Genomic DNA, 27,474 nt, shown 5'->3' with positions numbered 1-27,474 from the left:
GCCCAAAAAGCCATTCTGATATATGACTCAGAGGGAACAACTGAAACCAAGTAACTCCTCTGGAAAAACAAGTTAATCAATCATGACTGCTGGCAGCGCTAACCTAAATGCCGACCCTACCTTGCTACACCCCCAGGACGTGGCACTAACCCAGAAATCGTAGGTTTGAAAAATTACTGCCTTTGTAGTATTGTTATCTTGCTATGTAGTATTGTTATCTTGTTATTACAAAACAATCTGTAACCATGGTAATCCTCTAGGGCTGAATGCCTCAGAAAATCCTATATAACCACTTAGTTGTAAGTGCTCAGGGTCCTCGTTGAGACCTGCTGCGATGGGCTGACTTGGACCCCAACTAGTTGGCTTCCGAATAAATTCCTCTTGCTTGTTGCATCAAGAAACGTCTTTGGTGAGTGATTTGGGGCGGCGCCTTCCTCAGGGGAATCCAACATTTGGGGGCTCGTCCGGGATCATGCGTTCACCCCGCTTCACTCCCGAAGTCGCTCTTGGAGGAAGAGGTAAGATTAGTGGCGCCTTGAGTTGTCTGTGTTCTGTATTAGTGGCGCCTTGAGTTGTCTGTGTTCTGTCTTCTGTTTTTCAGTGAGACCGGTCAGAATTCTGAAAAGGGGTACCCACTGTCTGGCAGCTGTCCCGATCCCGTAAAGGGGTCGAGACTGCGGTCGGTAGACGTACTAGGAGCACCGCAGGCTGCAACCCTGGGGGACGCCTCGGGGAGGTTGGGAGGCCAGGGACGCCTGGTAGCCTCCCGTCTGTTTTTCTGGCAAGGTGAATCTGATGAGATAGGGTTGATTTTCAGGCGCCAGGAATATCAACCCTCTGATTCCTTTCGGTTTCTGTTTGAAAATCTGAGAAAAAACAAAAAGCGGCCGCTGTGTGTCTAATCTGTGTGTGTCTCTGTTTTTTGTGTCTTTCATGTGCCTAATAATTGTTATACTGACAATGGGACAGACTCAGACAACCCCCTAAGTGTGTAAATGAATATATCTTTCTACCTCCGGATAGTATTAATGAAATTGATTTAAAGACAAGCGCTTGTGAAAATTGAGTGTTCTAAAACTTCCAGAAAACCTGACAAAAAAGTGTTAAGCATTAATGCTAATTTGAGTTTGCCTGAGGCGGGCATGTCCTGGTAGTTGTCGGCTGCCTGAGTTTACCTAGAGTCATTTGAGTCATGTTATCTGCTAAATCTTTTAAGAATAGAATGCTTAGAAGCTTGGCTTTGTCTAGTGTTCAGTGGAGGTCTTGAGAGTAGGCTAGCATAGTTGTTGCAGGTAAGTGAACTGGATAAGTGTGGCAAGTGAACACATTTTTAATTGTGTGTTGCAGTGTGTATGGCTACCTGCAGCCTGAGAATCTTTGTAGTAACTTAAAGCCTTAGAGTTTTGTTAAGTTGAGAAGATGTGCTCTGTGTTTGCTGGGAGATTGTGCTGTGAAGCTCATGGTTGCAGAAATTGTAGAATGTGTTCGTAAGTTTGTCAGTCTAGGAAATGTTGGTTTGACAGTTTGCAGTGTCCTGCTTCTCAGTGTTCACTGGAGCTTGAAGTTTCTAATAGTTTTGAGTTCTGGTTAGAACTGCTTAAAGTGATAGAGAGGGCATTTCTCTATGTTGAAAGATCACAGCAGTTTCTCATGCTTAAAGTCTCAGTGAGTTGCCATGAAATCGTAATGTTAAAGGGACTAAAAGCTAAAGTTTGTTAACAACTAACTGTATAACCTTTATTTGCCTTTGAAATATTTTGTTATTAAAAATGATTGCATGGCCTGAAAAATTGAATTCCTAAGCAGAATAGTAACAAAGCTTTTTTCAGCTGATTAAATGCACTTAGTTAACAAACCAAAATTTATTAAACTGTAGAATCTGGACAAGATTATGTTTCTCCCAGAAAAACAGGTTTCACTGTAAAGGTTTAGATAGATGAACGTGTGACCACTTTTGAGAAAAGTTGTAATAGATTTTTTGAGAACCACCAGGTCTTCTTGTTTAATTTATATGCTGTATGTTTTAAAAAAAAACATGGGGGACTCTCCATATTTTTTAATGCAAATAATCTTAGAGCTTTTAATAGAATTTGCATAGCAGCTTATATCTACTATTAAAGAGTAAAACATTCTTGAAGCTTTCAGGGAAGACCTGTAAACTTAAGCACTTTCTCTGCTTTTTTGTATCTGGTCTTAGACACTTATGCTGAGTTATGTTCTTATTATTTTCACTGTTTGTAAGCTATTGATTGTAAGCCAAAGGTCATCATTTCTCAGTCCCTAAATGAAGAAGTAAAATGCCTGACCTCTTTCATCTCAAATCATATTTCTGGTCATATCTGAATATCTGTGTGAAAGAAAGAGACATTTAAATTTGAGATTCTGCTTAAACTTTTAAGTTGAATTTAACTATAGCCATATTCATTCTTTGTATGTATCTCTAACAGGTCTTTTGTATGCCTGGTGATATTATACTCTGCCTTGAGTTTAGACAGTTCTTTCAGCTAAATATGAATTCTTATTGTAGCTTTTTTCCCCTCCTGAAGATGAAAGCAGAAGAATCTACCATCTGCTACCATTCTCTCAAGAATGCTTAGTAACCTAGAATTAGTTTGACTTTCTGTATGTTGTCTTTAAAAATTGACAGCAGCAATCTCCCCTGCTGCCCCACTTTTTAAGATATCTTGTTTACTGTGCTGAGTATATAGACAATAAATGTGTAATGATAGTTCTAAAAAAATTAAATGCAAAAAGGTGCTTTTACCTCTAGTTAACTCTGATATTTTCCAGAGGGCCCCTGGAACATGTCAGAAGAATTTTTTCTCACTAGAGAAAGTATTTGACTAATTTGGCTTATTTATCTGATATATATATATTTATTTACCAGGAAAGCACTGTCAAAGAGAATGATGCTAAACTTTGTTACTGAATGTTTTGTATTACAGAAATATCAGAATTTCCTTATGTCAACTGTTTTACAGTAAGCTCTCATCAGATCTTTAACCATTGTCATTTGTAAGTCTTTTGTCATTTATAGTATTATCCCTAAACTGGTAAAGAACTAGATTTCAGCAGAACAGGTATTAGTTACATAAGATTACATAAACTAAAGAAAATGATTTTGTGTCTTTTTGTTTCAAATGTTGCTGGTAAAATGTTTTAACCTTGTTCTCTTAAACTGACAACAGTTTGGTAAATGACTATCTTTATGAGCAGAATTGAAACATCCTTCTCTCTACTTGATCCCTCCAGAGTTTAAAAACTTTCAGTGACTGTTTTTATATTCCATGGCAGTATGTTTATTTGCACGAGTTCAATAAGAATCTGCTTTCCTTGTGAGAAGACTACTTAAGAACACTGGTTATACTACCAGGGCTTTGACTGGAATGTCGTACCTGAGAGACATGTGCATAGACTCAGATGTGAACAACTTTAAGGAACTAAGATTGACTTTATAAAGCCAACAAAGCCCCTTGGAAGAACTGGCCTAGTACCTTGCTTACAGAGTTCCCAGCAGCCTTACCAGGTGAGTAAAAAAGGTCACTTCCTGGCAGGTGCAGAGACCTCGAGAAGAGAAGAATTCATCCAAATCTACAGGTACTGCAGGTAAAGCCTGATGGCAAGTCTGGCTTGGCTGTCTGGCCTCAAGAGGCCTTTAAAAGTTCAATCTGAAATTCCTTACAAAAAGTTCCAGCAAAGCATATTTAAAAGAGCCTGTGTAATCAATTGCTCTTCTTGCTGCACCTGTGCAAATAATCAAGCCAGCTGTTAATTATTTTCTTAACCTAGTTACTTCTAGTAAAAATGAGAGTGATTTTAGAGAGAAGTATCGTTTCAATAATGTAGCCTCCTTCCAGAATAAAAAATCCAACTCCAGATGTTGCTACATAACCTAATAACACAATTTGTTTTATCTTGCCTAGAAGCCACAAAACTGCAAATAGTAATAAAAATGAAACCCAGAATAGAAGCGCCAGCCTTCTGAAGCCCTCTCAACTGACCAGTGATAGAGACCTAGCTGCACCCTTTACTGCGCCCCCTTCTCAGCACGAAGCAGCCAGAGCGGTCATCGCCCCTTTTCCCTAGCAGCAGCTAGAGTCTTTATCTGTAGAAGAAAGAATGAGACCATACCCATAGCCTTCCCTGGTAAAAACAGGTATTTAATCCCTCCTCCCAAGGGATGGTGGGCTTGTAACACTGGAGTGACCCCATGTGTCTCTACTTCTGCCTTCAACTCCTCCCGTGATTTCTGTATCATGGTCCAGTTAGTACCCAGACTAATGTATCATGATGACTTATCATTCGTGGCAGAATTAGAACCTAAACTAAGGCATAAAAGAGAGCCAGTCTCACTCTAGCTGTATTACTAAGAGTAGGAGTCGCAGCCGGAGTAGGACCAGGGGCAGCTGCAATTATACAAGGAAACCAACATTACGAAGGACTAAGAATAGCTATCGATGAAAATTTGAGAACTATAGAACAGTCTATTTCTAAAGTTGAAAAGTCCCTAACCTCTCTCTCTGAAGTAGTGCTGCAAAATAGACGAGGGTTAGATTTACTATTTCTAAAAGAAAGTGGATTGTGTGCAGCTCTAAAAGAAGAGTGCTGCTTCTATGCAGACCATACTGGAGTAGTAAGAGACTCAATGTCTAAATTAAGAGAAAGATTAGATCAGCGAAAGCGAGAACGAGAAGCTAACCAGAGCCTGTTTGAATCCTGGTTTTCTAGATCCCCATGGCTTACAACTCTAATATCCACTTTGACAGGACCCCTGCTTATTTCAATATTGCTCCTCACCTTAAGTCCCTGCATTTTAAATCGAGTAATAACCTTTATTAGAGAAAGAGTAAGTGCTGTGCAGGTGCTAATGCTGAGACAACAGTATCATACCCTCACACAACAAGAAGAAACCAACATTCCATGATTAGAATGTTCAGAAAAAGAAGTGGGGAATGTAGGACCCCAACCTCCCTGAGAAATAAGTTAGCCTAAGAGTAGCCATCTTGAAGCCCAAAAAGCCATTCTGATATATGACTCAGAGGGAACAACTGAAACCAGGTAACTCCTCTGGAAAAACAAGTTAATCAATCATGACTGCTGGCAGCGCTAACCTAAATGCCGACCCTACCTTGCTACACCCCCAGGACGTGGCACTAACCCAGAAATCGTAGGTTTGAAAAATTACTGCCTTTGTAGTATTGTTATCTTGCTATGTAGTATTGTTATCTTGTTATTACAAAACAATCTGTAACCATGGTAATCCTCTAGGGCTGAATGCCTCAGAAAATCCTATATAACCACTTAGTTGTAAGTGCTCAGGGTCCTCGTTGAGACCTGCTGCGACGGGCTGACTTGGACCCCAACTAGTTGGCTTCCGAATAAATTCCTCTTGCTTGTTGCATCAAGAAACGTCTTTGGTGAGTGATTTGGGGCGGCGCCTTCCTCAGGGGAATCCAACAGGTGTACATTGGTGTGAGGATTGGCTCGTCTAGGGTACGTGAGGGTCTCTCACTGGCCTTTAGCCAGGTACTGCAAAGTTACCACTAATTCTTTAGCTTGGGGGAAGGGCTCTAGTTGGGAGGGTTATTGGATCAGGCTCTGGAATGTTGTCAGACCGGAACCTGTTGGGTCTCTTTGCCTCCTTTGGTGAGGCCTGGGCTTGTCCATCAGGCTCACCCCTTCCCCTGATGCCTGCAGCCTAACATTCCAGCCTTTTGGTCATAATGGGTGATGACTCGATCTGGCTACTTCCAGCTGACAAGGGGCGTCATGGGGTTTTGAGGCTGGTATTAGGCCGAAGGAGGGGGCTCAGTGGGAAGAGGTGTGTATTGGTGAAGTAACATCTGGTTGGTGGCGACCCAGGTCATCTGGGTTAGCAGCTGTTGGAGGAACCTGGGGACACAAGGGGCAACTAATAGTAAACCACAAACTGTTATTAAGGGGCCTAGCAGGGGCATTAGCTAGACCATTATGGGGGACTGGAATTCTGGATCGAGTTTACATCTCAAGGACTAGTATTGGGATTTAGTATAGATAAGACTGCATTATTGAAACAATACTTTTCTCTAAAATCACCCTCATTTTTATTAGAAGTAGCCAGATTAAGAAAATTAACGGTTGGCTTATTTGCATAAGTGCAGCAAGAAGAGCAATTGATTACATAGGCACTTTTAAATATGCTTTGCTAGAACTTTTTATAAATAATTTCAGATTGGACTTTTAAAGGCTTCTTGAGGAGAGAAAGCCAAGCTAGACTTGCCCTCAGGTTGTGCCTGCAGTACCTGTACATTTGGGTCAATTCCTCTCTTCTCTGAGGTTCCTGCACCTGCCAGGAAGTGACATTCCTTACTCACCTGGTAAGGCTGCTGGGAATTCTGTGAGCAAGGTACCAGGCCAGTTCTTCTAAGGGGCTTTGTTGGCTTTATAAAGTCAATCTTAGTTCCTTAAAGCTGTCTGTTCATATCTGAGTTTATACACGTGTCTCAGGCATGACATTCCAGTCAAGGCCTTGGTAATATAACCATTGTTTTTAATTGGTCCTCTTACAAGGAAAGCAGATTCTTATTGAATTTGTGCGAATAAACATACTGCCATGAAATATAAAAATAGTCACTGAGAGTTTTTAAATTCTGGAAGGATGAGGTAGAAAGATAAATGTTTCAGTTCTGCTTATAAAGATAGTCATTTACTAAACTGTTGTCAGCTTAAGAGAAAAAGCTTAAAACACTTTATCAGTAACATTTGAAACAAAAAGCTACAAAATATCTTCTTTAGTTTACTTAATCTTAGGTAACTAATACTTGTTCTGCTGAAATCTAGTTCTTTACTAGCTTAAGAGTAATAAAAGTGACTATAAATAATAAAAGACTTACAAATGCCAATAATTAAAGATCTGATGAGAGCTTACTGTAAGAGAGTTGACATAAGGAAATTCTGATATTTCTGTAACACAAAACATTCAGTAACAAAGTTTAGCATCATTCTTTTTGACAGTGCTTTCTAGGTAATTAAGCAGGTAATTATATATCAAATAAGCTAAATTAGCCAAATACTTTCTCCAAGAGAAAACGTTTTTCTGACATGTTCCAGGGGCCCTCTGGAAAACATCAGAGTTAACTAGAGGTAAAAGCAAATTTTTGAATTTGATTTTGGGAAGCTGTTAGAAGTTTTAAGGCACTTGCTTAAATAGGATTACAGGTTGCCATGAAGCAATACTTATCCAACTAACCAGAATGACAACAAAGTACTTCAAAGGCAAATAAAGAAGGTTACACAGTTGTTATCAAAGTTCAGCTTTCAGTCCTTTAAACATTAAGATCTCATAAAGACTCCGATAACTCACTGAGACTTTAAGAATAAGAAACTGCTTTGATAAAACAATAGAAGAACTTTCTTCAATCTTTCAATATTAAGAACAGACTAACAGTTTAGAAAACTTGTCTTTTTAATTGAAAACAAAATTCTAGTCTTGCTGTGCACTCGACAATGAGACTCATTTGCTTCCATTTTATATAGCATGACCATATTAAATTCTACAAACTCTTTACAACTTTCTTTTTACATTTAGATGTTTCTAAATGAACAGCTGTACTTTAGAAGTTACTTTCTCTTATCAAGACATTTTTTAGCATGCAGAAATGTTTTTCTTACTACTTTAAGTAGTTTTGATTAGAACTTAAAGCTATTACTTTAACTTTCAGTGAACACTGAAAAATAGGCTACTGTAAACTGTTACACTAGCATTCTTCACATTGATACATTTATGAACGTATATTATCATTTTTGGAAATGTGCTTTAGAGCACAATTTCTTATTAGGCACAAAATATGTCCACATAACTTAGCAAACTTTAAGAATTTTGGTTACAAAAATTCTCAGGCTGTTTGCATATATATATACTCTTATACATTAATACAGTATTATTATTAAGATATTTATTTGCTAGGCTTGTTTACTTATTTTTAGCAACTATGCTAGATTACTTACAAAACCTTTAGTGAATGTTAGACAAAGCCAAGCCTTTAAGCATTTTATTCTTAAAAGATTTAGCATATAACATTGACTTAAATGACCTTAGGTAAACTTAGGCAGCTGATAACAAGGACATGCCCGCCTCAGCCAAACCCGTTAGCATTAATGCTTAACATTTTCATCAGATTTTCTGGAAGTTTTAGAATGCCCAATTTTCACAAGCTCTTGTTTTAAATAAAATATTTTTCATCTATACACCTAGACACACAAACGTATAAACTGAGATACAATGACTACAGTCAGCAACATCTCCCACACAAAAACATATACACAGACAAACTTGTGCCCAAAGTCGCGAATCCCAAGGAGACCAGCCAACACCGATGCAAAAGCAAAAGAGCCTTTATTCGAGCTAGGCAGAGCTCAATCTCACATCCGTGCCAACACAGTGGCAAGGTGCCAGAGAAAGAGAGCCCGTTTTCCCCAGAAAACCAGGGCGGTTTGGGGGGTGATGGCCGTGGCTCTGGCTGATTGGCTGTGCCTGGGGGTAGTTGGGAGGGTGATGAGTCATGGCTTTGGCCAATTGGCAGGGTCTAGGGTGGTGGGTGTACTTCTTGCTGACTGGAGGGGAGAGAGAGCAAGCTCCGATTGGGTGAAGTAGGATCCGGGCCCCAATTGGCTAAAATAGAATCTGGGAACTTGCCCTTTCAAAACTGATATAAAGACTTGAGTTACTGATATTCAGTTGCTTTCCCTCTCCTCAGCTTCCTGTCTGTGGCTTTTGGAACTAGAGGGCGGGTGGACCGTGTTCTGGTGGGGGAAGAGGGCGGTGAAGGTGGAAGGAGAGGGAGAGAGGGTGGTGCAGCTACTGAAGAGGAGAGCGGGAAAAGGCATGGTTAAGAATGTCTTAAAGATGGTGGTGGAGAGAGGGGGAGGGGATCAGAAGCTGAGGGACGCGGGCGACTGAGATTTTCTGGTGGATCTGAAAAGGAAGGACTGAGCAGAGTAAGAGGATGACAATCTTTAACTGGAGATTGGGCTAGGAGAACCTGAGTCATTGAATACAACATAAAGATCTGGACGGGAGTGCCAAGTCCAAAAAGCCTGCACATATGGGATTTCACTCTACTCTCCGCTCCAGTGGCAATAATTAATCAAGGTGGTGAGGAAGCTAAAACAAAGTTCCCTCGGGGGCAGCGAGATTGATTGTCCAAGGGATACTGAGGCCCGGCCTCAGAGCAAAGAAAGACTAGCTTTTATTTGTGAACTTCCAGGGGCAAATATAAAGTAGCCAAATTAGAAATGAGACACCACAGTGGGGTCTGAGCCTCTGCTTTTGAGGGCTAGTTCCCCATGCCTGCATCACTCCCCAATTAATCCCTCTGAGAGGAACGACCAGCGTCCCAAGCGCACCAAGTCAGGGGAGACGCCCTGGGAGCCTGGGTGAGGGACGTCTCCCCCACCACAGGGCCAGTGGCGGGCCGGATGCCCGCAGACATCCTGGGGCCTGGGGTATGGACATCTCCCATACCGCAGGGCCAGGGGCAGGCCGGATGCCTGCAGAGGGTGGGCCACCTGGACGTATGTACGATTTCTAATGGACCAGGTGAAACAGAGTTAGGAAGGGAAACAGACTGGGGGAAACTGAAGAACTCACCAGAAAATAGTCCATGCTGTGGAGAGCAGTCTGAGGTCCCGGGTCGGGGAAGGAGGGGGCGGAGCCACCAGTGGCTGGTCTGGGCTCCGCGCTCACACTCCTTCCTGGGTTTTTTGGCACCATATGTAAGATAAATTTCAATAAATTTCGACCGAAGTAAGCAGGCAAAGAGAGGCAACAAAGGGCCAGGTAGTTTATTTGAATGCCACCCCAGGGTGATGCTCCCGCGGCCTGGGTACTACAGGCTAGAGAAGTCACACCCAGCAGGGCAGGCAGCAAGTTTTTAAAGAAGGCAGGGAGGGAGAGCAAGGGTGTACATTGGTGTGAGGATTGGCTCGTCTAGGGTACGTGAGGGTCTCTCACTGGCCTTTAGCCAGGTACTGCAAAGTTACCACTAATTCTTTAGCTTGGGGGAAGGGCTCTAGTTGGGAGGGTTATCGGATCAGGCTCTGGAATGTTGTCAGACCGGAACCTGTTGGGTCTCTTTGCCTCCTTTGGTGAGGCCTGGGCTTGTCCATCAGGCTCACCCCTTCCCCTGATGCCTGCAGCCTAACAGCTTCATGTCCTTGGGCTAGACTCAAGTCCAGATAATGATGTTTGAGTTCACTGTAAGTTCATTTATTCAATAAATACAAGAAATGCCTTCTGGGCATTGCTCTTGAGCTGTTAGGCCTTGAGTCCCCTGGCTGGCCCTTTTGGGTCTTTGATAACTCATGGCGTCTCCTCCCTTGTCTGTGGCTCTGAAGCAGGGAGGTGATGGATAGGGCTGACTGATAAGAAACTTAATGTCTCATCAACTATACTTGAGACCACTTAACAAGCCTGCACCCTATCCCTTTGTCACATTCCTGAAAAATCTTTAAAAGGGGAAACTCCCAACCTTTCAGGGCACTCCTCTCTCTGAAGTCACCAGCACTTTCTAAGTGCGTAACTTTTTTTCCCAACGTTTCAGGGTGCTCCCCTCTCTCTGAGGTCACCTCCACTTCTTTCTCTCTAACCAACTTTAAATAAAACTTTTACTCTTCTTTACTACTGTGTCTCTGCCCTTCAATTCTTTGTCGCAGTGGGGACAAGAACCGAGGAAAATACACAACGCCTCTATCCCAATATTCCAATCTTCTAAAAGGTCTTAGTGGTCTTCCTTTTACATTTAGTGGTGTTTTCTTTTCTTTCGATAACCAGCTGCTGTGATAAATTTTTGAACCAGCCTATTTTTTCCTCACTAACTTGGAATCTCACTTTTCTCTTTTGTAAAAGTTTTAACAAAAAATTAGATGTCATTCTTGGATTTCTAACTAATTCAGTTGGTAGATATGTCCACCCCTGTCTATAGTGCTCAGTAGAATAGTCATATGAGGTTTTCATTTTTTTAATCACTAAATTGTGTTCTGGCTGTTCAGCAGTTTCATGGCGGTTTATTTTTGTTTTTTACCACTTTGATTTTCAAACAAATATCAGAATTAGTTTCCAAATTCCAAAACTAACAGTAGGATTTTGACTGGAACTACCTTGAATAATTATACCAGTTTTCAAAGAACTGACATCTTTATGCTATTCAATATTTCTTTTCTATGAATATATCTTTTCATTTAATACCTTTAAATAAGAGCTTTGTATCATGTATTTCTTCTTGATCCATTATATTTATCTATTATGTGGCTATATTATACATGTATTTATTAACTTTTGAAGGTGTGGGTAAAATTGTAAAATTTCCAGAATATCTCACCTGGCCTTAGTGCATTTGCATATCCTCAGGGGTGGAGAGAAGTTCATCTCTGTATCAGTGAGTAATTATCTGGGCAACTGAGGGTGTGTCTGAACCTGAGAGTCTAAAGGGAGGGACTTGCTTGCTTGCTGGCTGGCTGGCTTGCAGAGCAGAGGAGGATGACCCTGGACTGCAGTTTGTAAGCAATAAACAGGTTTTAAACTTCATTTGTCCCATTGACTGATTTCTTTTTTTGAGGTATTTTGCTCTGGGATTTCCTCTCCCCAGACTTATATCTGGTGGCAGTCAGCAGGGTGCCTCTGAACCCAATTTTAAATGTCATAATGGGTGCCATCTTTGGGAGGGCTGCTCCTGTGAATGATAGGGAGGCCCTAGTGCATGCAGTGGCAGAGGGTGCTGTGCCACTTCACCTTTTATTATCCCCCCAGCTGTAGGGTTTTACAACTGGGGAATCCCTAGTGGGGAATTGGTCTAGGGTAAAGTACCTCCTAGAGGAGTGGGGCTTTCCCCAGAACTGGGGAAGGGTGGAAACACCAGAAGCTGCAGAATTAGCCCTCCGTGAGTTGGAAGACTGCTTGGAGACCTTGGGACCATGTAGCAGCTGGCGTTGTAGGGTCTCTTTTCATCGAGATAGTGGAAAATGTTATACAGGAGAAAGGATTATCAAGAGGGTTAGAGAGGAGAGAGAGGGACTTAGATGGATCAGAGACACACTTCACCACTTGGAGATGCTGAGCGATAACCTATGGGATGCTGTTAAAGAAGAAAGACAGTTAATGAAAACACAGGTCATACTCCTAGAAGACTCCTTAGCGGCAAAGGGGAGACAGCAGGAAAAGCCCCATGGCAGGAGGCTGTAGGGGAGCGGGAGGAAAGAGCCGTGCCTTCAGCACTGGAAATGGAGGAAGAGCCATTGGTGGAGAAGCCCGAGGGAGAAGAGGTCGCAGGGCCATTGGCAATTCTGCTACCCAGGCCACTGCAGGAGGTACCATTTTCTCATTTTAAAGGCCCGCCCAGCTGTAATTAAGAAAATAAAAATGAAACAACCGTGGGCTCCTCAGGGGGATGAGCAGCCTCCTCCCCATGTTGTGGAGCACTCCATGCTCCGCCCCTATACCCAGGATGAGCTGGTGGACATTGAGTGTCTGGTATAGGCAGAGGCCCTCTTCCTACATGGCTTTTACATCTCTGGGATATGGGGGTGGAAAACATTGTTATGTCTGGTACTGAAATGAGTAGAATGGCTTCCCTGATGACTCACCCTTCCCTCCAGCAGCAGTTGCAAAATGCCTGTCACACCTCAGGGAATCAGACACTCTTGGAATGGCTTATGGCTGCCATTGTTACGTAAAATACTGAAAAAAAAAAAAGCCTGGACTGGATCACTGACAGAAAAATCCAAGGGGCACTCAGAGGTCTTGGCGTGTTGAGGCTTTATTTCACACCAGCGGGCTCAGAGGGGAGTAATCTCCCAAAAAGTCTGAGCCCCGAACAAAAGAAAAGGGAGCAATTTATACCTTTCTGCTTCCTTATCTGTAACATTCCTACATGCACAGCAAGCGAGCAGGCAAGGGGGAGTGACTTTAGGGAGTGAACCTTGGGACCTGGTGCTGGGCAGCACAGGGAAACCAAGGGAGTGTTTTTTTTTTTGTTTGGGTTGAGGAGGGGGGCAAGGCAGAGGGGAGCCACCTCATAAATTACTGTCCTTGTAGTGTTGTTTATGTTGAGGAGGGAGGGGTGTGAGACAGAGTGGAGCCACCCATTAGGTTGCTGTCCTTGTAAATTTTCCCTGATTCCCCCCTCTGATGCCCCTTCAAACACCTAGGGGGCATCATCTCTTTGGCTTATGATAGGGTCATAGTGGCTCCGCACTTACATGAGCTGTATGGAGGAAACGCATTCCTCCATAAAGTTAATGAGCCAATTAAATATACAGGGTTTCATTAATAGTTTAAGGAACAGCAGAATTGCTGGCCCAGCAAGGTCAGTTAGAAGAGTTGTTAGCCATGGATTCTATTCAAACCATCTCTGTAACTAAGACCTTTTATTTTCAAGCATTTTATTTCTATGCTGGATGTTTTCTTTAACTTTGGCTAGATAACTCACAACAATCTTTTTTCAGGGCTATACATAAGCTTTCCTGTGACATGAACAGGAGGTCTAGTCTTCACAATCTTGCAACATTACTTTAGCCAGGGAATCAGTCTGATCTTGCAGCTGAATCATGGTGGTTTCAAGCTGCTCTAAATCTTGATCAGCTTCCTCTGTTAGGGCATCAAGCCCTGAGTTTCTTTATTAGAGCTGCTGTGTCTACTGCAGCTGATCCAGCTCTAATGAGCCCAACTAGAGCAGGGATCAGTAAAGGGGCAGCTTGTTCTGCCTAGGAAATCTCACTGGGGGAAAGGAGGTAGCTCCCTTTAGCCCACTCTCACTTTATAACTTTTATACAATTAAACATTACAGAGAGGTACTTTGGAAATGCAGGCTGAGACTTGGGTCCAGCTAGGAGAGACAGGTAAGCACAGTAAAACAATTTAACGATTACCCAATAGACAATAGAAAGGGCAACTTTTTTTGAGGAATAGTCCAGTCCATGGGTGCAACAGCATAGAGTCCAATGCCCAGAATAAAAGACACTACTCCAACAAGAGCCAGGATCTACGGCACGCAGGTGTCCATTAGTCAGAGGGCAATTGTCAGATGTGGAGGCAGAGAGGATATGGAGGTCTGGCTGGGCCTCCTGCTAATGTGCTTCTTTAATAGGATGACAGGCTTTTTTTCACTCTGGAATGATGGACTCTTGGAGTGATGCCTGCGACCTTATTCTGTCTAAGCCTATGGTCCTTGTCTCATTCTCCCCTCTACAGATAGAGACCTTAGCTGCTGCTAGGGAAAAGGGGTGATGACCGCTCTGGCTGCTTCATGCTGAGAGGGGGTGCAGTACTGGGTGCAGTTAGGTCTCCATCACTGGTCAGTTGAGAGGGCCTCAGAAGATTGGCGCTTCTATTCTGGGTTTCATTTCTATTACTATTTGCAGTTTTGTGGTTTCTAGGTGAGATAGAATAAATCATATTATTAAGTAGCAATATCTGGAGTTGGATTTTCTATTCTGGAAGGACAAACCTGACAAGATTAAGAATGCATGGCTGAATATGAGAACTAGAAATATGAAGAGTCTAATAGAGAGTCATAGCCAGGTACCGTGGGGAAACTAGAATTCTGGATCAAGTTTACATCTCAATGACTAGTATTGGATTTAGTATAGATAAGACTGCATTATTGAAACAATATTTTTCTCTAAAATCACCCTCATTTTTTTAGAAGTAACCAGGTTAAGAAAATAACACTTGGCTTAATTATTTGCATAAGTGCAGCAAGAAAAGCAATTGATTACATAGGCTCTTTTAAATATGCTTTGCTGGAACTTTTTATAAGGAATTTCAGATTGAACTTTTAAAGGCTTCCTGAGGCCAAGCCAGACTTGCCATCAGGTTGTGCCTGCAGTACCTGTAGATTTGGGTGAATTCTTCTCTTCTCAAGGTCCCCAAGACATCCTGAGGTTCCTGCACTTGCCAGGAAGTGACCTTCTTTACTCACCTGGTAAGGCTGCTGGGAACCCCATAAACAAGGTACCAGGGCAGTTCTTCTGAGGGGCTTTGTTGGCTTTATAAAGTCAACCTTAGTTCCTTAAAGCTGTTCATATCTGAGTTTATGCACATGCTTCTCAGGTATAACATTCTAGTCAAAGCCTTGGTAGTATAACCAGTGGTCTTAATTGGTCTTCTTACAAGGAAAGCAGATTCTTATTGAACTTACGCAAATAAACATACTGCCATGAAATATAAAAATAGTCACTGAAAGTTTTTAAATTCTGGAGGGATTAGGTAGGGAGAAAGATAAATGTTTCAATTATGCTTATAAAGATGGTCATTTACTAAACTGTTGTCAGCTTAAGAGAAAAAGCTTAAAATACTTTATTAGCAACATTTGAGACAAAAAGACACAACATCATCTTTAGTTTACTTAATCTTATATAACTAAAGGTTACACAGTTGTTAGCAAACTTCAGCTTTTAGTCTTTTTAATATTAAGATCTCATCTTTTTAATACTCCGACAACTCATTGAGACTTTAAGCATGAGAAACTGCTTTGATAAAACAATTAGAGAACTCTTTGCAATCTTTCAATATTAAGAGCAGACTAACAGTTAAGAAGACTGTCTTTTTAACTGAAAACAAAATTTTAATTTTGCTGTGTACTTGATACTGAGACTTATTTGCTTTAATTTTATATAGCATGACTATATTAAATTCTTCTAAAACTTTCTACAACTTTCTTTTTACATTTAGATTTTTCCCTCCCTCTAAATAAACAGCTGTACTTTAGAACAGTTACTTTCTTTTATCAAAAGACACATTCTTTAGCATGCAGAATGAATTTCCATTCTTTATACCTTCTCTTATTAAAACATACATTTTTTTGCATAGGGAAATGCTTTCCTTATTACTTTAAGTAGTTTTAGTTAGAACTTGAACCATTAGGAACTTTAAATTTCAGTGAACACTGAGAAGTAGGCTATTGTAGACAAGCTAACATTTTTTAGATTGACAAATTTATGAATACATTTTATAATTTCTGTAACCATGAGCTTTACAGCACAACTTCTCACTTAGCATAAAGTATGTCTTTTTAACTTAGCAAAACTTTAAGGTTTTAGGTTACTAAAACTCTCAGGCTGTAGGTACAAAGATTCTCAGGCTGTAGGTAGGTATACACACTGTTACACACAATTATTAAAGTGTTCATTTGCCACACTTATTTAGTTCACTCATTCCTAACAACTATGCTAGGTTACTTACAAAACCTTTACTGAATATTAGACAAAGTCAAGCCTCTAAGCATTTTATTCTTGAAAGATTTAGCAGATAACATCAATTTAAATGACTTTAGATAAACTTAGGCGGCTGATAACTATAAGGACATGTCTGTTTCAGTTTAACTTAAATTAGCATTAATGCTGAATATTTTCTATTAGAGTTTTCTGGGAGTTTTAGAATGCCCAATTTTCACAAGTGCTTGTCTTTAAATCAATTTCATTAATACCATCCGGAGGTAGAAAGATATTTTCATTTACACACTTAGACACACAAACATACAGACAGACATAATAAGGTTCCCTCTGGCAGCCATCTGACATTGAAAGCTGGCTACTCGCTAGAACAAAAAGTCTACTACCGACCCTTCCTGACTTCCACACTGAGGTTGTTAGCTCTTCTGATATCTTTAACGTGTAAAGGAGTGGTTAGATCAAAGTTCCCTCCAGCGGTCAGCCAACGTTAAAGGATGGCCACTCGGAGGTGCAGAAAACACGAAATTTTCTCTTCCTGACATCCGTGCTCAGGTTGTGAACTCTCTCCCTAACGTCTGGAAAATGGTCTATCATGAGAGACAAGGGGGTCGTTTGCATTTGTCTCATTTCTTCTGTCAACAACAAGACTAAGACAAACATGACTAACAACAAACAGGCGCCTACAGAGAAGAATCTGCCGTGGCTGCAGAGGCAAAACTGAAAGTAAGTTGAGGGCCTGTCAGACCGCAGTGGCAGTTGACTTTCCTCACAGATGAGGACCTCGTCCTCCAGATGGGGGCAAGGGATGTCTCCCAAGACCCCCGGTCGACGACCCACCAGCGTGTCTGCCTAAGTCACTGCCGACCCTGAGACAGACTGGAGCTACTACAGGCTTATACAGGCTTGTTCGCGAACAAAAACAGTGAGACACAGATAGACAAAGACAGACAGAAAACTGAGTGCACTCACCAGCCAGCACTGGGTCCCTCTGGGTCAGGAGTCCTGGGGGTCTCTGGGATCCCGGAACCTCTTTCAGTTGATAGGAGATAAAGGCTGATACTGTTGCCTTAGCACCATTAGCTGGACTGTATTAATTTTATCTTTGACAAAAGTCATCAGTCTATTGAGAATACATGGTTCAAAGGTAAGCAGGTGTAAAAGTATTACTAGAGGCTTGTATTGAGCATGGAGGACTATCAGTTGGACAGCCTCCACATGGTCTCTGACAAACTGGACCAGCCTGTTGATAATACAGGGCCCAAGGGTTAGTAACAGGTGTAGGATGGCATGCGGTCCTCGAATACTAAAGATTAATTTTCTGCCTTGATTTCTCTCTGAGACACTGGTGCCTGCCTCTCTGAGTCTGATTAGCATTCTTGGATGCCTGCTCTCGCCTCTTGTGAGAGGGGATACTGCCACTGTCTTTGTGGCTCCAAGTGTAGAATATAGTAATTTATCTTTCATTTACTCCATGGTCTCAAGCACATAAGCCTGTGAGAATCATGCCTGGGCCTGCCCCACCTTATCTCTAAACATCCCAACCATCCCCAAGGCAACAGGCCAAGGGGATTTACTACAATAAAAGGCATAACTCTCTGCACCATGCTTGCTCTCTGTCTCTCTGTACCTCTGCTCTCTCTGCTCTCTGTCCCATTGCTCTTTCTCTCTCTCTCTCTCTCTCTCTCTCTCTCTCTCTCTCTCTGGGGCAGCCACTTTCTCTTTCAGATAAAAAATCTCTTGCGTGGGCCCGTGTCTCCTGAGTCATCCTGGATAAGGAGGGTCGCAGTGAGGTACTCTTTCACTGAGAATAGTTGCAGTCTTTTTCACTGAAGAGGGCTACAGGGAGGGTGACCACAATGTTATGCCCCTGTGTTAACTATAAAAGTCATGTTTTGGCCCCTCAGTTTCATTCTGACCATGGGCTCACGGGGCCAAGTGTAAGAGAGGCCAGTCTTTGTCAGTCTCAGTCTGCTCCTGCCAGGCTAATGAGCCTTTCCTCACGGGGCTCTTCCTGGCAGCGACTGGGCTTTGGGGCTTTGCCTTATTTGGGGCATTCATCCTTCCAATGCCTCCCCCACCTTTTTTTTTTTCACAGTAAGCACACTGGTCTCTGGCTAGGGGGTTCCTGGGCTTCCCCCCTCTAGGTGGCTGGCTTCTCTCTGCCTTCTGCCCATCCGTCTCTTTCAGGGCAGCTGCCAGGAGACTTGCCTAATTTTTTTTTTTCCTCTCTGTCGGCCTGAACTTCTTTGTTTAGATTTTTTTTTTTTGGCAATATCAGTCATCTCAGTGAAGCACTCAAGCTTTTGGCGCTTTCATCTGATGTCTGGGGCAGCTTGGGCTATGCATGTGGTGTTTACTACCTGCTGGCTCCTTTGTGACTCAGAGTTGAAAGGGGTGTAGATGCGATAAGTTTCACACAGTCTCTCATAATAGTCTCTAGAAGATTCTTCTGGTTGTTGAGTGACTGAAAAGACTTTAGTCATGTTCATAGGCTTTTTGGTCCCAGCTTTGATCTCCTGGAAGAGGGCGTCCTGATATCGGTGGATCTGGTGCTGTCCCTCAGGGGTGGTGAAGTCCCTCTTGGGGTGTTCCTCGGGGACAGCAATTTCAGCCTATGCACCCTGACCAAGGACCCCAGCTGCCTCTCCTTTCCTATTGTGAACAGGATACTGAGAAGCTGTTGACAGTTTTTAAGTTGGCCGATTGATTTGGAAGAGGGGTTACATAAGATCAACCAGGGCTTATGGCTTTTCTGATGGGGTTTCAGTTGTGGAGAAGGGTTGATAGTAAAACATGGACTGGCTGAGCTGGATGGTCCAATACTTATTACATCACACAGGGTTTTCAACCTGCCAAGAGCTAATTTTACTCTGTTGTTTTCTGAAAATCTCTTTCTGAAATTCTTGATCATAGTGTCGAGAACTGTGGGTTTACTATGTCCTGACCCCATGATGTATCCATGGACAGTGCCACAACAACAGACAAGGGAGGGGTGCCTCATCTAGAAAGGAGACCAGTCAGATGCCCGTCCTGTCGCGAGACTTTGGCCAGCCTTGGCTAAGGTGCACCTGTATAAGTTCCAGGCCAGGTCAGCCAAAGCTGAATCATTGATATGCCCTGATGGCTGACCGCGAAAGCGGATGAGGGCACACGCAGATTCCTTATTGCAGGCTGTGAAATCATAGATTCAGTGCAGACTGAATGACTTCAGCTGCCCAGCACACTCACTCATACACACACACCCAGGCAGACCAGAGTTTAAACATTTCCCCCCTGGGAATGTCTACCTGTGAGACTTTTAATAAGCCTCCCGGGAGATGATCAGGCTCCCTTTTCACCCCAATGGGTGGGACTGGCTGGGTTAGGTGCCCCGGGGGCCTTACCGGATTCGACGTCGGAACCAGGTCTTCACATGCCAAGCCTCCTTGAGTCCAGCAGGAACAGTGGAGCGTGGCTGGCCCAGGGCGACCAGGTGGGAGACTGCTGAAAGGTCAGGCAGGGCGCGCCTTCACCGTTGTGATCTGTTCCATCACCATCCCGCTGTTGCCCCAAACCAGTGTCAACAAAGGGCCAGCGCGGTTGGGTTTCCCGGTCAGGGAACCAAATGTTACGGAAAATGAAGAAAAATAGCCTGGACTGGATCACCGATGGAAAAAAACAAGTGGCACTCGGAGGTCTTGGAGTGTTGAGGCTTTATTTCATACCAGCGGGCTCAGAGGGGAGTAATCTCCCAAAAAGTCTGAGCCCCCAACAAAGGAAAAGGGAGCAATTTATACCTTTCTGCTTCCTTATCTGTAACATTCCTACATGCACAGCAAGCGAGCAGGCAAGGGGGAGTGACTTTAGGGAGTGAACCTTGGGACCTGGTGCTGGGCAGCACAGGGAAACCAAGGGAGTGTTTTTTTTGTTTGGGTTGAGGAGGGGGGAGAGGCAGAGGGGAGCCACCTCCTAAATTACTGTCCTTGTAGAGTTGTTTATGTTGAGGAGGGAGGGGTGTGAGACAGAGTGGAGCCACCCGCTAGGTTGCTGTCCTTGTAAATTTTCCCTATCACTATCAGGATAGTTTGGCCTAATCAGGGTGATTTACCATATTTTCCCAGTAGTTGGAAAATGTATGCAGAGCTCCAACAGGTACTGCGGGTATGAAAAGCATCATCTATAATATGGACGCCCAGGGCCCTGATGAGGAGGTGTTCACTATAGGAATGAGAAACCTGGTGCTGCATATAGCTCCCACATCTCTCCTTGGGTCCCTAGTGAATACTCTTTCCCCCAACCAAGGGAGGCTACTCATACTTTAGCAGACCTGGGGGAGGTTGAAACAATAAGGGCATGGAAGGAAGTACAGGCCATGACTGAAAGGAGAAGTGCAAAATGCCCCATGAAGGTCTCAAGGACCCAGATGTGGGTTGATTCCATAAAGGCCAGGGCAGTGAAAGAAAAACTCAATGGGCAGCCCAATAAAATATAGTTAGAACTGTGGCACCAATTAAAGCCAGAGCAGGAGTTCCAGCCGCTGAGGTCCAGGACACAGAAACCAAAACTTCATGGGAGACAGTACTCAGGATTCACCTGAGCCCTCACCCCCACAGGAGGATGATTGAGCATCGTGGTTCAACTGAGGAGTGGGTCAACTCCCCACCTTGAGGGACATGGTGGGGACCAGAGGCCACATGTACAATTAGCAATTCATTGGTCCCCTGTGAATGTACAACGTGCCCTGGCACTGGTGGACACAGGAGCTGAGTGTTCTCTGATTCATGGCAACCCTGAGCATTTTCCTGGGACCCCTGATAGATAGCTATGGGGAGGAAGGCAATTACAGTGAAAAAAGCCCAAATCTCATTGGGGATAGAGTGTTTAGTCCCAAAGGAGTATACCGTGTATATTTCTCTCATCCATGAATATATTTGGGGGATAGTTATCCTGCAGGGGCTGTGGTTACAGACCACTACAGGTGAGTTTGGGCTGAGGGTACGTATGGTAAAGGCAGTTCTGAGGGCTCATGCTAAGCACCCACCTGCAGCTCTGCCTGTACCTCGGCGGGTGACAAATAGTGAGCCGTATAAATTGCTTGGGGGGCACAAATTGGAAAAACTCAACAGGAGTTGGATAAGGTGGGCATCATAAAGCCCACTCATAGTCCTTTTAATTCCCCAGTGTGGCCAGTGAGAAAGCCAGATGGCTCCTGGCATATGACTGTAGAGTACAGGAAATTGAATAAAGTCACACCACCTTTGCATGCTGCTGTCCCCTCTATCGCAGACATTCTGGACAACCTCAGCCATGAACTGGGAATGTGTCATTATGTAGTTGACCTTGCTAATGCTTTCTTTTCTATTGACATAACACAGGAAAGCCAAGAACAGTTTGCCTTCATGTGGGAAGGCTGGCAGTGGACATTCACTGTCCTTCCCCAAGGATATCTCCACAGTCCCACCATCTGTCATGGACTTGTAGCCCAGGACTTGGCCACATGGACGAAACCGCAAACAGTGTGGTTGTATCACTACATTGATGACCTTATGCTCATATCTGATTGTCTTTACGATTTAGAAGGGGCAGTTCCTAGACCGTTGCAACATCTACAGGAAAAAGGATGGGCTGTGAATAACACCAAGTTTCAGGGACCCGATTTGTCTGTGAAATTCTTGGGGGTTGTCTGGTCCGGTAAAACTAAAGTTGTTTCTGAAGCAGTTACAGACAAGGTCCAGGCTTTTTCCCCACCCCTACCACTGTGGCTCTATTACAAGCGTTTTTGGGTCTTTTGGGCTTCTGGAGAGTGTTTATTCTGCACTTGGCACAAATTCTGAAGCCCTTATTCTGTTTGGTACAAAAGGGCATCACGTGGGACTGGGATGAGACTTGTGCAGCTGCTTTTACTGCTGCCAAGTGACAGTCAAGGCCATATAGGCCTTGAATGTAATGGACTCGTCAAAGCCCTGTGAACTAGATGTTCATGTAACCGAAGATGGTTATAGATGGTGTCTTGAATGGACACACAAACCTATTGGATTCTGGTCACAACTATGGAAAGGAGCAGAGGTCTGGTACACCTTGATAGAGAAGCAAACTGGCTGCTGTGTACTATGCCTTGCTGGCTATGTAGCCCATTGCTGGAACAGCTCTGAGCATGGTAATAACCACCTATCCCATCGTGTGGTGGATGTAAGATTAGGCCCAAATGCCATGGAGTGGCATGGCACAGACACCTACACTGTCCAAATGGGGTGTATATTTACAGGAGCACAGCGCCCTCTCTACTAGCTCCTTAAGTGGAGAACTCCAACACTTACTGGAGCCAGAGACCTATAACAGTGGAAAGCAAAAAGGACTTGCTTTTCAGCCATTGGTAGCTGAGACTCCTTACCAGGAGGGAAAAGCCCCTATACCTGAAGATGCTTGGTATACAGACGGCTCCAGTCATGGGAAGCCCCTGAAGCGGAGAGCTGTTGCTTTTCATCCTAAGACTGAGACAATGTGGATGGAGGATGGAGAGGGGAAGAGCAGTCAATGGGCTGAGTTGCAGGCAGTATGGCTCGTGATCACCCAGGAGCCTTCCCCTATAGCTGTCTGACTGACAGCTGGGCCATCTACTGGGGCTTGATCCTGTGGCTACCGACATTGTATCATGAGAACTGGGTGGTTGGTGACCAGCACCTTTGGGGGCAAGAGTTGTGGCAAGACCTATGGGCCTCTGGTCAGACTAAGACTGTTACTGTATATCATGTGACTGGCCATTTGCCTTTGGCATCCCCAGGGAATGATGAAGAAGACACATTGGCCCAGATGTGCTGGCTAGAAGGAAAGCCTGCCTCTGATGTGGCCCAATGGCTACACCAGCGATTGTTGTATGCAGGTTGAAAGACAGTGTGGGCTGTAGCCCACTGGTGGCTCTTGCCATTGACCTTTGACGAAGTTAGCAGAGCCTGCAAGGAGTTCCTTGTGTGTTCTAACAGGGACTTACACGGAGTTCCACAGAAACATGGGACAATATAAGAGAGCCAATACCCCTTTGTCAGGTGGCAAATAGACTATATTGGGCCACTGCCAATATCAGAAGGATATCGATATGCCATGACACGTATGGACACAGCTATTGGACTATTGGTTGCTTTTCCTGCACGTCATGCAGATCAGCAAACCACCAAGAGGGGCCTGAAGCATCTCTTTGCAGCTTATGGCCAGTCGCAGGTGATTGAAAGCCATCAAGGCACCCGCTTTACTGGACATGCGTTACAACAATGGGTGCAGCAGTTAGGAATAAAGTGGAAATTTCATGTACCATATAATCCTACTGGAGCAGGCATGATAGAAAGGTAAAACAGTTTGTTGAAATCTGGCCTCAGGGTGGACAACAATAGCCTGCAGGGTTGGTTAGTTCGCCTATGGACAGTGCTGCGGCGTTTGAATGAGAAGCCATGTAAAGGAGCTTTCAGTCCCATGGATATGCTCTCTTGTATGTATCCTACCTGATACCTTGCTGCCTCTCCTACACAGTTGTAACTCCAAACCAAAGAAGAGTTATTGAAGCCAGGATATGGCCAGCAGAGCAACATCCTGTTGCCAGCCCCTACTGCATTAAGCCCTGGAGACACTATTGAATGGACCTGGCCCTGGACATTTCGACACATGGACCAGCGATGGCTGGTCCTTCTGGCACCTTGGGGGAAAGCCTGGAAAATGGCCTCATGTGTATTCCTGGAGTAACAGCTGAATGGCCCTTGAAGGTCATGGTAATGTACCAAAACATCCAGGAGGTAAGAGCATTTTGTGAGGAAGTTTTGTTTTATCGTTATGGCCAGTGCATGTACCTCCCATAGCCCTATATATCGATCCATCTGTAGCTCCCACCGGGAGGGGGGTGAAAGTCTGGTATACTAGACCAGGATGAGATCCCATTCCTGCCACCATTTTATCACAAGACAACTCTCTTGTATGTATCCTACCTGATGGACAAGATTTGCCTATGCTGGTATCATTGAAGCATGTATCTTATCGCCCTTAAGGTTATTTTCTCCTATAGTCCTTGTGGCCTGAATGTGCCCCCTGGCTGCAACTGCTGCATGATGATTGCTCTGAATTCTCAGCTACTGCCTGCCTATGGAATGGACAAGCTGTGGACTTAATGTGCATAAGACTTTGAACCTTGCTGAAGCCTCCTCTTGAGGATTGTCATGATTCTATGCTGTTGCCATTGTTATGTCATTAGTCTGGTCACAATGCTCCAAGTTTTCTCATCCAGGGATCATTGCAGAAGAAGGAGAAAGAGTAGATTGTCAGGTGAGATTTCTGGAGGGGTGGCCTATGGGTAAAACTAACATTTCCAGAATATCTCGCCTGGCTTTGGTTCATTTGCATATCCTCAGGGGTGGACAGAAGTTCATCTCCATATCAATGGGTAATTACCTGGGCAACTGAGGGTGTGTCTGAACCTGAGAGTTTAAAGGGAGGGGCTGGCTTGCTTGCTTGCTGGCTTCCTCTGGAGCAGAGGAGAAAGATATCCCTGGACTGCAGTTCGTAAGCAATAAACAGGTTATAAACTTTATTTCTCCCTTTGACTGATTTAAGTTTTTAGAGGTATTTTGCCCCGGGATTTCCTCTACCCGTACTTACAGAAGGTTATTGTGTTATGTAGAAATTCAATTAATTTTTGTAATTTGATTAGTAGCCGTAAGGCCATAAAAATCACCAAAACCCAACACTCTTTTCCACTTACTGCTTCTTTATGATGCTGATGATGGTGATAATGGTGACAATTTTCTCACCTAACATAAAGCATATCTCAGTCATACTCATGAGTATGCACAGTCTTTTCAGTTGTAGAAAAGCTCCTAACCCAGAATCCACTCTACTCTAGTCCTGTTTTGAGGACAGCTATATATTCGGTAACTTGCACTTATGTGGCACCAACACACCCTAAATAAAATGCTAAAAGTGAAGGAAAGAAGATGCAGTGATAAGGTCAAGTAGCCAAACACATACATGAAATGTCAAAGGAAGAAATATGGGTAGTCAGGACAATTTTTCTCAATTCAGTTATCTAAAAACCACTAAATTACTAATTTCTAAGAATTAAGAAAACTTTATGTCTTTATAAATTTTACAGTAACTTAACATTAGTATAGTTTCACTTATTTAAAGATTTCTAAGATTGCTAAATTGTCCAGCTTTCACTTCTATTGTTTATTAGCACATTTTAAAGAACAGTCTCTGTCCCAGCTACCTGCCCATCTCTCTAAAAAAGGAGGTTCTGGGAAGGGAGAAAGAAAAAAACATATAGAAGACTGAGTAAAAGAGGAGTACAAAGGCCCAATTACCTTAAGTCAAGGCTTCCCACAGCTCTCTTAAACCAGCTAGTAAATCTAATTAAAATTGCTTTAACTTTATCAGAAATGAATTTTTGGTAAATCAATAATTTTAATAGAGTTATCTCAGTATCCATTGGCAGAAGCATTCTTCTTTTAAATACAGGACTTCTACACACGCTAAACACAGCAGAGTGAGCTCTGAGATGCAAAGATGGAAAGTGAAACATGTTTTAATTGGTTATTGAGTATAATAACAGATACTATTCCATTTCTACCTCTTATTTAATAAATGTGCTTTAGAATGGGAGAAATTACACCTATTCTGTCATTACTCAGCACATATACAATATCCAGTTGAACAGGACTAGAAAATATCTTGCCAAATTCCTAGATACTACTTTAGTTGAGTCTCCCAATAATTGATAAGGCTGGTACTTATGAAGGATGTCGTATACATTAAGATTAGTGAGACCCATGGCCATCTGTGCACTACCTTACCTTTTCTCTATAATGTATTGAACTGGGTTAAAAGTTATATTATGAAATATGAGGTATAAAGTATTCAATAAGTCCACAGACAGTCTTGCTTGCAGCAGCATGATACAAAGTAAAACACATCCAAATCTAGAATAAGTGTCTATCTCGTGAAGACAAACCCCCACCTCATTCATAACGACATGTATCCAAGACTACTTGTCCTAGCAGATGTGACACTTAGCAAGGCCAGTATCCAGGTCAGCCTTGGTCAGCTAAGTCTATACTGTGGAGTTCATATATAACCTTTACCCCTTCCTCCTTGGCCACTTTGTTTACAAATTGCTTGGGCAGTAAGAAGAAAAGTGTTAGGAAAAGAAAAGTGTTAGGAAAAGAGACTTAAGAGACATCCACGTGGTTGACGTTGCATACCTGATAATTGATAGTCTCCTCTGAAGAGTGAAACTTTTGACTAATATTCACATGGAACATTATTCTCTCAGATCATGCTAAAAAGTTCATCTACATCACTCTTACCCAAAACTTGTCAAATAAACTCATTTTGCCTCCTTCAAATGTTTGCCTATCCAAACAAATCATTAGCCATGCACATGAATCAGTTTAAGTCAGTTATCTTAAATCATTTATCCTTCCAGAAAAAGTAAGATACTATGCCCATTCCACCTAGTGGTGGCAATTCTTCTTTTCCCTTTTGTTTTCCATGAGTACTCCTAAATTGCATGCTATTATTACTGTTTCTAATACTGCTGTAATGATTGCTATCAGCAGAATTAGCTCACATATGTTGAATACTTACTATATGCAAGAAATTGTTCTAAGCGTGTTAAAAGTGTTAATTCATGAGAATGACTATTCTATCCCTTTTTTTAAGTGAGGAAAAAAGCCAGAGAAAGTCATTTGCCAGTGCAAATTTTAAGAGGTAGGGCCAAGTTTCAAATCTGGATAGTCTTTCCCAACCAACAATTTATAGGAAACCTCTCGTTATTAAAAAATAAAAAAGCATAACGATTTCAAAAGTAATTGGAGTATGAGCTACTTGTCCTAACAATTATTTTTCTTCCTTCACTTGCTCAGGCTGGGTCTTGTATATATCACTTCTACATAATAAATAGCCATAGAAGCTTCCTAGTGCTTTATAGATTATGGCTTTGTACTTAAAAGAGAAAGACTGGTGGGTGATTACTTCTCACTTATGACAAGCTGAATGACGCTGAATTACCTCACTGTTCTCAAAATCAAACAATTTAAAATACCAATGAAGGGAACTTCAGAATGGAAACTGATTTTTTGTTTCATAAGAGTCTACGATAATGCCCTCAATCTTCTCTGCCTCTTTGGACCCCAGAGTCCTGTTTCACCTTGAAATATTTTCTATTATATGTACATTTGGCAAAGGGAAGTTTCCTAATTAGAAATAAAGCGTTGCTATTTTCAGACTGAAAAGTACATCCTTCAGTTTCCC

The 27,474-nt window shown here is 42.8% G+C and overlaps 1 protein-coding gene and 1 long non-coding RNA gene across 21 annotated transcripts in view; one reads left to right on the top strand and one right to left on the bottom strand.

The window, feature by feature from the left end:
- LOC108400704 (histone H2B type 1-L) overlaps positions 1–27,474 on the bottom strand; it is a 489,024-nt gene that overhangs the window by 447,557 nt on the left and 13,993 nt on the right. For 3 of the 19 annotated variants that reach the window (XR_012126218.1, XR_012126217.1, XR_012126223.1), the window contains exons 1-2: positions 17,176–20,483; positions 9,629–14,405 (exon numbers count right to left, since the gene is read on the bottom strand). The gene's annotated coding sequence lies outside the window, so the exon portion shown is untranslated. The other 16 variants (XR_012126214.1, XR_012126216.1, XR_012126208.1 and 13 more) reach the window with 15 other exon arrangements.
- Positions 54–27,314, top strand: LOC140846800 (uncharacterized). Of its 2 annotated transcripts, XR_012126231.1 has the most exons (4): positions 54–3,526; positions 3,924–5,417; positions 23,707–24,489; positions 27,087–27,314. It is a non-coding gene; the product is annotated as an uncharacterized lncRNA (long non-coding RNA). The 2 variants fall into 2 exon arrangements; XR_012126230.1 differs by lacking the exon at positions 27,087–27,314 and having other exon boundaries at positions 74–3,526; positions 23,707–25,024.

This window comes from Manis javanica, chromosome 16, assembly GCF_040802235.1.
Source record: "Manis javanica isolate MJ-LG chromosome 16, MJ_LKY, whole genome shotgun sequence".
In the NCBI taxonomy this organism is placed as follows: Eukaryota; Metazoa; Chordata; class Mammalia; order Pholidota; family Manidae; genus Manis; species Manis javanica.
The sequence above is the reverse complement of the archived record's forward strand: the minus strand, read 5'-3'. Positions and strand labels throughout refer to the sequence as shown.